The sequence below is a fragment of the Sus scrofa genome, chromosome 13 (assembly GCF_000003025.6).
Source record: "Sus scrofa isolate TJ Tabasco breed Duroc chromosome 13, Sscrofa11.1, whole genome shotgun sequence".
In the NCBI taxonomy this organism is placed as follows: Eukaryota; Metazoa; Chordata; class Mammalia; order Artiodactyla; family Suidae; genus Sus; species Sus scrofa.
Window position 1 is genome coordinate 143,722,572 of NC_010455.5, and position 12,308 is coordinate 143,734,879.

Here is a 12,308-nt window from a genome sequence, read left to right on the forward strand (position 1 = left end):
TTCAACTACACTGACCTTCCTCCATGTCCTCCAATGTATAGTTTTCTCTTTCATCGTTCTTTTTCCAACCCTTACTCTGTCTACTAACTCCAACTCTTCCTTCAGTCTTAATCCCAGCTTTTACTCCTTCAGCCTCCCCTGACCCACCAGTGGTCTTGGTTACGTAACCCGTATACACTCAACACTGTCTGTTGGATTCATTTATTTCACTATGTTTCTCCCTTTAAAGGCTGCAAATTCCTTGAGCACAGTGATGTTTTATTCATCTCTACATTTAGTCCAGAGGCTGGCATATAGGTACTTTAAAACATGAATAGTCCTTTTATGCTGAGATGATATTCAAGATGCTTACCTTCTAAATTAAAGATCTCTTCTCTGATTCTAGCAGTTACCAAATATCCTTCACTCTTCTTAAGTGTGTATTTCTAAAGTTTCTCCAAACACATTAATTCTTTTGGTGATTTTCCTATGTAGCCTAGGGATTATATGGTCCATGGGACATCTCTCTCTCTCTCTTTAATATAAACAAAAGTTCTTAAATCCCTCTGTCCTTCCGCAAGCCATGTGAGATAATGAGGAAACTCAGTAAGAGACACATGGTCTCTGATCACACGTGGTCATCTTGTAACATCTTCCCTCTCCTTCTCCTCATTTATCGCCTCCTGAATGAGCACACATTCTCTGTGCTAAGTTTTTTTCCTTAACTGTCTTTTTGTTAAACGAACATCTACTGAGCAAATACTATGAATGAGTCAGTGTTATTATATTAAGTATATAATTGTCAAGCTCAGGATTAAAATGTAGTATTATAAAGGCTAAATATGTCTTTATGTTTTAAATGTATGGTTTATAGTTCTTTACTTTTTTTTGCATTGGATTGTAAAGTTTGGAATAATAAAGATTATTTTATTTACCAATCCTGTATCATATTTCCACAACCAGGTTATAGAATAAAGAGATAGATAGCCAAATCTATTTTAGAACCTAAATATTCACAGAGAAGAAAGGATGAGGGAAATTTACAAAATAACATATAAAGCCCTCAGGTCAAAGGCAAGCATCAGAGCAAGTTTAAAGGTGTGTGTGTACCCAAGGCAAAAAGAGTTTCAGACCTTTCCTGTGGTTATGTATGTAACCAGTGTCTGAGTTTGACCTGGAGCGAGGCACATACAACTATCTATGCCAGAGGAGAAATGCACTTTCTTTGAGTAGTGCCTTTCTCTGAAATTTTTTTCAGAGCAATTTCCATTTATTTTATACTTTACTCTTAGTGAGACCTTATTTCCTTCTTGTTCATTCTCAATCATTTATTCATGTCTTCATCAAAATAATAATTGAGCATTCACTTCTGGACTGGAAATATTCTGGCAGTGGGCAATAGAGCAGTGAACAGAACACACAGAAATACCTACCCACAAAATATTTATGTTCTAGTGGAGGGAGATAGACAATAATAGAGATAAATAAGTAATATTTTAGAATGTTAGGTAGTGATAAGTACTCTGGAGAACAAAAATTAAGTGGAAAGGTTTATCCAAAGGTGTATCGCCAAAGGAGTTTGTAGGTGCAATTTAAATAGAGAAAAGCACTCCAGGCTGAAGGGACAGCAAAGGAAAATACCCTGAGGTAATGAGTTTTTGTGGAGTATTCCAGGAGGCAAGGAGGCCAGTGCGCTGTAATGCAGGGAGTGGTGGAAAGAGGAGATAAAGAGATAATGGTCTATAGGGCTTTATAGGTCACTGTTCAGAGTTGTGTACTTACCCTGTTAAGACTTTGATGTTAACTCTAAAGTGTGAGGCCATTGGAGGGATTTGAGAAGATGAAAGGCGTGACCTGACTTATGTTTCCAAAGGCCCTCCTGGCTCTTATGTTGAGAATGGATTGATGCATGCAGGATGGAAGCAAGGAGACCAGTTCATTCACATATTGTGTAAGAGTATTGTAATAGGAGAAGGATGATGGTGGCTTGGCAAAAGTGATAGCAATGGAAGCAGAATAAGTGATCACATTTTGGAATTGTTCTGATGATAGAAGTGATATGATTTCATGATGAATTAGAGATGGACAATGACAGAAAGATGAATCCAAGGTGTTTCAGCATGAACAACCAAAAGAATGGAGCTTCCAAAAGTTGAGAAAAAGAAAATTATGTGAGGGGCAAATTTTAGAGGGAAAAGATGGGGAGTTTTGTTTTAGATATAGTAAGTTAGATTACCTGTTAGAGATTTCCAAGGGGAGATGTTGAGTAGATGGATGTATAAAGAAGTCTAGGGTCCAGTGGGAGCTGTTCAGGATGGAGATTTGTTGAATGTGGTAATAGATATTACAGGAAATAGAAAGTAGCTCTAAAATACCATCTTTGCTTTCTAGAAATGTGTGCTCTACTGACTGGGCATGTTAGATACATAAAAGTAATTAACAAATAATGTAAAGTAGTAGATGTAATATATCTATAAAGTGTGGGTATCAAAATGAGTGCTGGTGTAGGAGGTACAGTAATCCCTCAGAGAAGTGTACATTTAGGGAAAGGTCTGGTGAGAAGTCGAGATTTGAAGTAGCTTGGAAGCATGTGTTAAATTTCACTGATTACAAAGGGGGGAGAGGTATCCCAGGCCCAGAAGGTACAAAGTGAGAACAACACAAAACTCTTGAAACACAGATGAGATCTTCCCATCTGTGTGGGATGTATGTATAGAAATCCCAAATTAGGCCACACAGTGTAGAATTGCTGAAGAAGGGATGTTAATTTGACCTGGCAAGAAGTATCCCTAGAGTTTTCTGAATTAGCAAGTAACATATGCAATACATTGTTTTCAGTAAATGAAACCTGCCGCCATCTTGAAGTTAATCAGTTCTGCAGATCCAGCTTTGATATTTCCTCTAAAATATTGTCCATCAGAAGCCTGAAGCCGAACTGATAGGAAAAGATGTCTAATTTCATAGGTGTGAAGTACTTTCATTGTTTTAAAATAGAAATAGATCTAATTGATCTATATATGTACAATTTATGTGAAATTATTATCATGTTCCCAGGTTTGCACTTTTGATCATTTGGAAGCAGTTATATTAATGTTATGAATTTGGGTAGTCTGGGATAATGTGTATCTTTTAGCTCTAGGCAATCTGTCTTTCTACCCTATAAGAAAATTGGCAGTTTTCTATTGGCCAGTAAAAACCATCCTGCAGAAAGAGAAGGTAACAATAGGAACTATGGAGGTTAAAACTCGAAACATGTTTGCCTTCCATGAAGTGGCTGTGCTTGCCCTGCTTCTAGTCACACCTTAGTTTTCCAAGCTGACTGTATAATCCGAGTCTTTCTCCGGAGATAATACAGGGTGCAGGCCCCTTCAAAGAAGGGATTTGTGCTTGCTGCCAGCTCCCGGAGCTCTGTTCTGTCGAGTAGTTAAGATCTCCAGAGTGGCTTATAGGCTTTGTGTAATTTCTATCTGCACCCAGACAGCTGGACTTCATTTCGTTTTATTTGCATTTAATAATAAGCCGCCTTTCCTTAGCTGTTAAATTGTGAATTATCAAACACTATCAAATCCTCCTGCCCATATTCTGACTACACTTACTTTGAAACAGACCCATTGGTAACACTCTGGTTCCAGGGAAAAGCTGGGCTTCGTGCCATATATTTCAGGGTGGGAACTACTCTGATATATTTCTTTGGGGGCTAAAAAATGCCGTTTCTGATCTAATGCGAACACTGGGAACAGCACAGCAAGCTTTGTGGAGGATTCATCTTTAATTATTAAAACAGGAGAGATCATTCATGCCTCTTTGAAGTTCTTATTTTATTTTCAGGAGAGGAAATGAATGTACAAGTCACTACATGTGAAACAGGGTAAAAGTGAGTGTAAAAAGAAGAAAAGAACGAGTAACAGAAGAAATAGACAATAGAGGGAAATCGTGACTGTAAAGAGGAAAGGAACAGTAGAAGTGAGAAGAAAGGACAGAGATGGTCTGCTTGGTAGGAAGCTGGGACATAGCTCTCAATAATATTTGGAAATAAGTGGATTTGAGATCTCTTTGCTAAGTCAACTGTTAGCAGCTACTGGGCTTAAAAGAGCTAATGATAAAGGAAAGGATGAGGAATAAGGGGGAAAGATTTTACATATTAAATCTTGCTGAGGCATTATGTCTTCTTGCTGTGGAATTGGAAGAAAAAACATATATATATAAAAACTGAGGAAGCTAGAATGGGGTGAGGAATTGTAAGGAAGAACAAATCACGACCAGAATAAAAAGTCAGTCAATATCAAGCATCAAAGATCTCAGTGTGTGGTTTTTCTTTCTGTCTAAAAGTGTCCAGTCCTGGTAATTAGAAAGTGAGCATAATGATGGGCTGGTCTGAATCATGCTTTAATGAGTCAAAATTACAGCAAGCTGGCATCCGTTATACGGAAGCATTTGTGTTGGGGGGAAGGTTGGGGGGACAAGGTGTCATTTTTCAGGAGAGAACATTACTAAAGCCCTAGGTGTATTGACACAACTGGTCATGGGCTCCAGGCCGGGAGTAGCAGAGGGAACACAGGATTTATGTGCACTAATGGACTCTGTGATTATTATTCTCCATGTTATTATTGTTATCATGGATAATGTACATATACATCAACAATTAATTATTGGGAGCTCCCCTTGTGGCTCAGCAGAAATGAACCTGACTAGTATCCATGAGGAAATAGGTTCAATCTCTGGCCTCACTCAGTGGGTAAAGATCCGGTGTTGCTATGAGTTGGGGTGAAGGTCACAGACATGGCTTGGATCTCCCATTGCTGTGACTGTGGTGTAGGCTGGCAATTGCAGCTCCAATTCAATGCCTAGCATGGGAACTTCCATATACTTCAGGTGCAGTCCTAAAATACTAAATAAATAAATAAATATCATTTAGTTGCTTCTCATGCTTGAGGAACTAGAGCCTTTTCTGGCTTACAGTGAAAAAACTGTAAGTTAAAGAGTGAGTTTGGACCTGGGAGATGCTACTGTTAACCACAGACCCTGGACAGACATTTGCTACTCTCTAATGAGGTTCTCTCTTATTTTATTGTCCTCTAACCTGATATATATATGGGATTAAAATGAACTTTCCCCAATAAAGAGAGGAATATGGAAAGGAAACAAAAATATTTGTGTATGTAGCGCCTGAAGCATCTGGAGTCAGAGGACCAAATTCACTAGTTCTCCAGCATAATAGCATCAGTTCCAACCCAGGACACAATCATAAAACAGCACTCCAGTGCACATAAAACAACTAAATCCTCTCTTCCTTGCTGCTCCATCATCTCATCTATTCTTCATGCTACCAACGTTGCAGTACACCTTAAACTAATTAGAAACAGATTTCCCATTTCCTCATGGCTTTATATTTAGTTTGTCAATGAGCCAATTTCTCGGCAGATTCACTTTAATGACACACAGCTAAGGAATTCCCATTGTGGGGCAGTAGAAATGATTCCGACTAGTATCCCATGAGGATGTAAGTCTGATCCCTGAACTGCTCAGTGGGTCAGGGATCCAGCATTGTCATGAGCCGTGGGGAAGGTTGCAGATGTGGCTCAGATCCCATTTTGCTGTGGCTCTAGCTTAGGCTGGCAGCTGTAGCTCTGATTCGACCCCCAGCCTAGGAACTTCCATATGTCATGGGTACAGACCTAAAAAAAAAAAAAAAAAAAAAAAAAGAAAGAAAGAAAAGAAAAGAAATAAATAAACCTCACAGCTACAAATTAAAAGTGGAAGTTTGCTGCATGGCACAGTGGGTTAGGAATCCAACTGCAGTGGCTCAGGTCACTGTGGAAATGCGGCTCTGAGTCCCAACTCGTCTCAGTTTTCGTTGTTGCCGAAGCTGCAGCTTTGGTCACAGCTGTGGCTTGGGTTCAATCCCTGGCCCAGGAACTTCCATATGCTGTGAGTGAGGCCATAAAATTAATTAATTGATTAATTAGTTAGTTAAAAGGGTATCTTAGATTGGAATCCCCCAAAAGTAGATCCTGAAATGAGTAATTGTGTCATGATGACTTAACGGGAAACATTCACAGGAAAAACCAGTAGAGAAGAAGGAAAGTGGGTATTGGAGGACAAGAATCACAAATGAGAGTACAGTGTAATGCAGAATCTCACGGTGGGTATGTCATCCCTCCAAATTGTCCTGACTGTAACAAGAGGGCCTGAATGTTTCTATTCCAGCAGCTAGAATTACTGGTTAACACTTTCACTGGGGGAACACAAATTCCTGGGCACTTGAAGAGCTCTATGTTTTTAGGCAACAAAACATCTAGCAGCTTGAGGACAGTCCACTGACAAAGATTCTTGGGTGCTAGGTGTTCTAACTACACCTCATTGGAAGACAATATTCATGAAAATGGTAGGAGATACGAAGGGATATGGGCAGAGAGCACACAGACAGAATCTACCGCAGAGGGCATGACACTTCATAGGCTCCCTGTTGCCTGTAAAATACGGATATTGTTGTAACTTCTTAGCATGGACCTTGCTTTTCTTCCCAATTTGCCTCTTCTATTCCTTTTCAGCTTTATAGGACTGCTTCCATTATCTCAAATGCACCATACTGTTAATGTTTCCTTACTTTTGTACAAGGCTTCCCCTCTCTGAATGCCCTTAAATAACCTCTTCCCTTTGATGGGCTGATAAACTCTTGCCCAATATTTGAAGATCCTATTCAAGCTTTACTTTCTGTGTGAAGTCTTCTGTAACTGAACTTGGAGGAATTGACACTTATTTCATCATAAAACTGTGGCACCTTTAATCTCTAACATAGGACATATCCAGCTGAATTATAATTTTTAATTTGTATGATTGCTTACTTATGTTATTTACATTTTTATTTATTTTGAAAACCTAGAATCCTTGAGATATGTCTGGTATATGGTTATTATCAGTGAATGCTGCTGAATGCAACGAAATGTGTATCAAAAAATTGTATGTAGGAAACACATGGAATATTTGACTTGGAGGATTCTTTCGAGGTAAGTAAGTCCAAGTTTCCACTTGGCGTAAAAATCTCCATTGATCCACACCAGTGGATATTTGGTCTGTTTATTATAAATAATGCTTCAGTTAAAACTATCACTTTTTGTTTAGACAGGATATAGCAGTAATAATCAGTTGTGGGAATGCTTGCTGCTTGGAGTTGAGACTTCCACACTCTTCTCTTATTAATTAGAGTTTATATTGTGCCTGAAATCCCTTTTTTAGTACTTTAATAAAATTTTCATAGAATTAGTAGTACTTATTTTGATGGTCAACACTTTCTAGGTTGAGAAATCAGTAGCAAATATCAACACAGAATACATATTAATATGTGCAAAGCTGACACTGTCCCATCACTGGACATTTCATGGACATGGACATTCACACTTGCTTGTATGTTTCCCTCCTGATTATGTCAAGGGAAGGGTTTCTTCTTGCTGAGTCCTTTCTTGTGATCCTGTCTTGTATTTGTGAATCATATGACCAAACATTGGCAGTGCAGTTTCTGGCTTTCAGTTGTTTAATGTGAAGAGGAAATGAAAAATAAATAATGATGAAATGTTTTGTTATATTCAGAGAGACAAAGAATGTATAATTTGGACCAGACAAAGGACTGTTTCAAAGGCAGAACTCAAGAAACCACGTGATCATCTCAATAGATGCAGAAAAAGCATTTGACAAACTCCAACATCCATCCATGATAAAAACTCTTACCAAAGTGGATATAGCAGGAACATGCCTTAACATAATAAAAGTCATTTATGACAAACGCACAGCAAATATAATACTCAATGGAGAAAAGCCAAAAGCCTCCCTGCTAAAATCTGGAACAAGACATGGATGCCCACTCTCACACCTTTTATTCAACATAGTATCAGAAGTCCTAGCCAAAGCAGTCAGACAAACAAAGGAAATAAAGGGAATCTAAACTGGAAGAGAAGAGGTAAAATTGTCACTGTACGCAGATGACATGATCCTATATATAGAAAACTCTTAAGGACTCACATTATCCTCCATCCTCTGGAGAAGAAGAGGCAGAGACAGAATAAATACATGTGCATAGAATACACACACACACACACACACACACACACACACACACACACACACACACACATATACATACACAAACACTATATAGGAGATCTTTTTACCTTTCTTACAAAGTGGTGGCCCATAAACTGGGAAAGTTTTTAATTTTCAGCTTCACTGTCTTCTTTCTCTGCTCCTGATCTCTAATAAACAAAGTAAAAAGATGAATGTATACAAATATGGAACATGATGGAGGATAATGTGGGTCTTGTCTGCTGAGCTGCTCTTGTTTCTAATATATACGTATATGACTGGGTCACTTTTCTGTACAATAGAAATTGACAGAACACTGTAAATCAACTATAATGGAAAAAATAAAAATCATAAAATAAAAAAGTAAAGGCAGAAATCATGAATAATCTAGAAGAGTTATGAAATATAATTGATATAAAAGTGATTACAATGTGAATTTATCCAGCATCATGGTAACCAAAGCAGACCTCTCTGCCTTTTGTCCCTCAGTGTTAGAAAGTATCTTTTCTACTCTTTTGCCTACTAGGGTAAACCCTCCCCTACCCACTAGGACCTTTATCATCCTTGCTTATCCTACCACAGCTGGAAGTTGGCTAGCTTTTGGAATAGATACTAGAGAGACTGTGTTTGCATTTTTTCCTCTATACCATCTGTTCACTGAATGGATTACAGTTGCCTCCAGTTAAAAAGCAGATTGTCTTGGCCCAAGGTCAGGAGAGAAGTCTCAGCATCCTGTTTGTTGAAAACCTCTTACCATCTCTGCAAGACTGGAATGTAACATCTGCAATTAGAACTTGGGTCCCTTGACTGGTTCCTCTGGCTATTGCCTAGCAACCCTATCCTGGAAATTCACAAGAGCAGCTCTTATCTGGCCTGGCCTCCTATTTCTTCATCTCAATGTGTTTTCTATTGGTCTTACCTTTTTTTTTTGTTTTGTTTTTTGTTTTTTTTTTAAAGATGACTGCTGTCAGTCTTGATTTACTTGCATTATGTGCTTGTGCTCAGAGCTTTCAGAGCTGTGATCTCAGTGAACATTAGCACCAGTAAAAGACCTACAGTTGTCTTTTGCCAAATCAATTTGGCATCATGTTCAAAAGAAAATTTTGTATGCATTCATCTTTTTACTTTGTTTATTAGAGATCAGGAGCAGAGAAAGAAGACAGTGAAGCTGAAAATTAAAACCTATCCCAGTTTCTGGGCCACCACTTTGTAAGAAAGGTAAAAAGATCTCCTATATAGTGTTTGTTTGTATGTGTATATATGTATATACACACACACACACATGCGTGTATGTATATATGTGTTCTATGCACATGTATATATTGTCTCTGCCTCTTCTTCTCCAGAGCCCTCTGATAGCATTTAGTAAAAGAGCCCTTATTTTCACTTTAGAAAAGATTTACAAAAATAGAAGTGTGCTTTTGTTATATCCAGCCAATTGCAAAGTAAGGTGCCTTTTGGGCAATGGAGGTAGCTGTTAGTGTAAATTGTCCAGAGACATAAAATAGCAAGAGTAATGGAGGATCAAAAGCTAAATGAAAAAAAAATACTCGACATCTGTCCCTTTACCTTTAACTTCAAGTGAATTTACCAGAAGTTTACTTGAGATTCTGAAAAATAGAGTCAATGTGTTATGTTCCTAATAACTTCCTAATTTCTTAGTCATGTAGCCTGACTTGTTTTCTTGCTGCTTCTGTAATATTTACTCTGTTATGGCATCCTCTTTATCATGACTATTCTTCTTGGACGTTTTCCTACCTTCTTATAGTGGTCCAACTTCCACCTGTTAAAAGTCTAGTCAGCCTTCATGATCTAGTATAAATATTACCTCTTCCATTAAGACTTCCTACAATAGCTAAGACATGGAAACAATCTAAATGTCCATCGACTGAGGAGTGGATAAAGAAGATGTGGTACATATACACAATAGAATATTACTCAGCCATTTTAATAAAATAATGGCATTTGCAGCAACTTGATGGACCTAGAAACTACCACACTAAGTTTTACAGTGAGACACCAACATCCTATGTTATCGCTTACATCTGGAATCTAAAAAAAGGACACAGTGAACTTCTTTGCAAAACAGATACTGACTCACAGACTTTAAAAAACTTATGGTTGGAGTTCCTGTCGTGGCACAGTGGTTAACGAATCCGACTAGGAACCATGAGGTTGCAGGTTCGATCTCTGGTCTTGCTGAGTGGGTTGAGGATCTGGCATTGCTGTGAGCTGTGGTGTAGGTTACAGGTGTGGCTCCGATCTCGCATTGCTGTGGCTCTGGCGTAGGCCAGTGGCTACAGCTCTGATTCGATCCCTAGCCTGGGAATCTCCATATGCTGCGGGAGCAGCCCTAGAAAAGGCAAAAAGTCCAAAAAACCCCACAAAAAACAAAAAAACAAAAAAGCTTATGGTTTCCACATGATATAGGTTGGGGGTGGAAGGATGTACTGGGATGGAAATGCTATAAAATTGGGTTGCGATGATTGTTGTACAACTATTAAAGTAATAAAATTCATTGAGTAATTAAACAAAACAAAACAAAAGTTACAGCAAAAAGCCAAAAAAAAAAAAAAAAAAAAAAAAGACTTCCTAGGTCATATTAACTGGAGGCTCCAGGAAGGAAGACAGAACTTTAGATAAGCAAAAAAGAATACGTACGATATGGTTGTACTGGCAATACTGTGGAGGGTTAATGGGCATTAAGAGTGGCAAGGTTGAGTTACCCTTTAATGTCTGCCCAAGAAAGTTGAAATGTAAGTTAAGAAATGTAAAATTGTGAGGATTGTTTTTTTTTATTGGAACAGAACTTTGGGAAAATTAAGTCTGTAGCTAAGTATAAGACTTACTGGAGAAAAATTCTCTGAGAACTCACTTCTTTTGCTATCTAAACTATTTTGCCACACTAAACTAACTATTGTGTTATTGGCACTTACTATGTGCTAGGGGCTTTAGATCTGGATTATAAACCTGCCCCTACAGCTTTACTAATAACTATGTGACCCTGGACCTCTCTCAGAGTTAGTTTCCTTATCTATAAAATGAGAAAAAGAATATTAAGAATTCCACAAAATTCTTCTGAGGATTAAATAAGGTAATACATGTAAGGTAATCCTATGGTAAGCACTCAGCAATTGGTATCTATTTGTTGTAGTCTTAGTATTAACATCAATAATAATAAATATCCCTTGCTTGATTTCTTTAATTCACATTTCAAAAAGATCAGTATAACATACCTAATAAAATCACCTACTGCTAAGGCTTTCTTTGCTTATATAAAACACTGATTATGGGCTAAATTGTGTCCCCTCCTAAAAAAAAAACCCAAAATAGTACTTCAGAATGTGACCTTACTTGGGGATATGTTGCCGAGGTAGTCAGTTAAAATGTGGTCATTAGAGTATGTCCTAATCCAAAAGGAATGTTATCCTTATAAGGAGAAGACATTTGGATACAGATAAGTACAGAAAGGATGATATGAGGACATAGGGAGATGCTGGCCATGCATAAGCCACAGAGAGAGGCCTGGAACAGATCCTCCACTCATAGCCCCTAGACGAACCAATCCTTCCAACACCTTGATTTTGGACTTTTAGCCTCCAGAACTGTGATAAAGAAAATTTCTGTTAAGTTAACCAGTCTGTTAGTTGTAGCAGCCCCAGTAAACCAATACGCACCCCAAACAGGTCCCAAGGCATTCATTCATTATCTTTTAAACTACTTGTTCCATTCAGTGCCCTCTGTGGCAGCTAGACAGGGTAAATATTTTAAAACAGGCAACTGTATTAAATAATGGCATTTCTATAAAATGTAGGGATACTTGGGAGAATCTCTTAATAATCATGAGAGATATAGACTGAGATCTTTGTGAATCCTTAAGTTTGTAAAGATGAGTAGAGACTAGGAATGCCCCTCTGACGCACAGACTGGATGGGCTTAAGCCTGCTTACACATCATCCTCTCTGGACTTGAAATTCAACTTGGTGTTAGCCAAGTCACATTTTATTACATTCCTTGTACCTTTAAGAGTGCTCTCAAGTAGTGGGGACTATAAAAATGAATCCTTTTGCTCCAGAGATCTACCTTACATTGCTGAAGTCAGTTTATGTATACCCTACTATTTGATACTCTAAGAAGTTATCTCATACAATCGTAACACTTTACTGCTTGCTGAGAATTAAAAGAATTTTAATCAGCTTTCTCCTGCAGCAGATCTAGAAAATGAATCTGGAGGATGGGAAATATCTTGGCCA

The 12,308-nt window shown here is 38.0% G+C and overlaps 1 protein-coding gene and 1 long non-coding RNA gene across 7 annotated transcripts in view; both read left to right on the forward strand.

Moving 5' to 3' along the window:
- LSAMP (limbic system-associated membrane protein) overlaps positions 1 to 12,308 on the forward strand; it is a 628,666-nt gene that overhangs the window by 47,051 nt on the left and 569,307 nt on the right.
- LOC110256529 overlaps positions 1 to 12,308 on the forward strand; it is a 54,486-nt gene that overhangs the window by 26,502 nt on the left and 15,676 nt on the right. The window contains exon 1 of the long non-coding RNA XR_002338132.1: positions 1 to 9,273. This exon is cut by the window's left edge and continues 26,502 nt beyond it. This is a non-coding gene — a long non-coding RNA (uncharacterized LOC110256529). The remainder of the gene's footprint in view (positions 9,274 to 12,308) is intronic.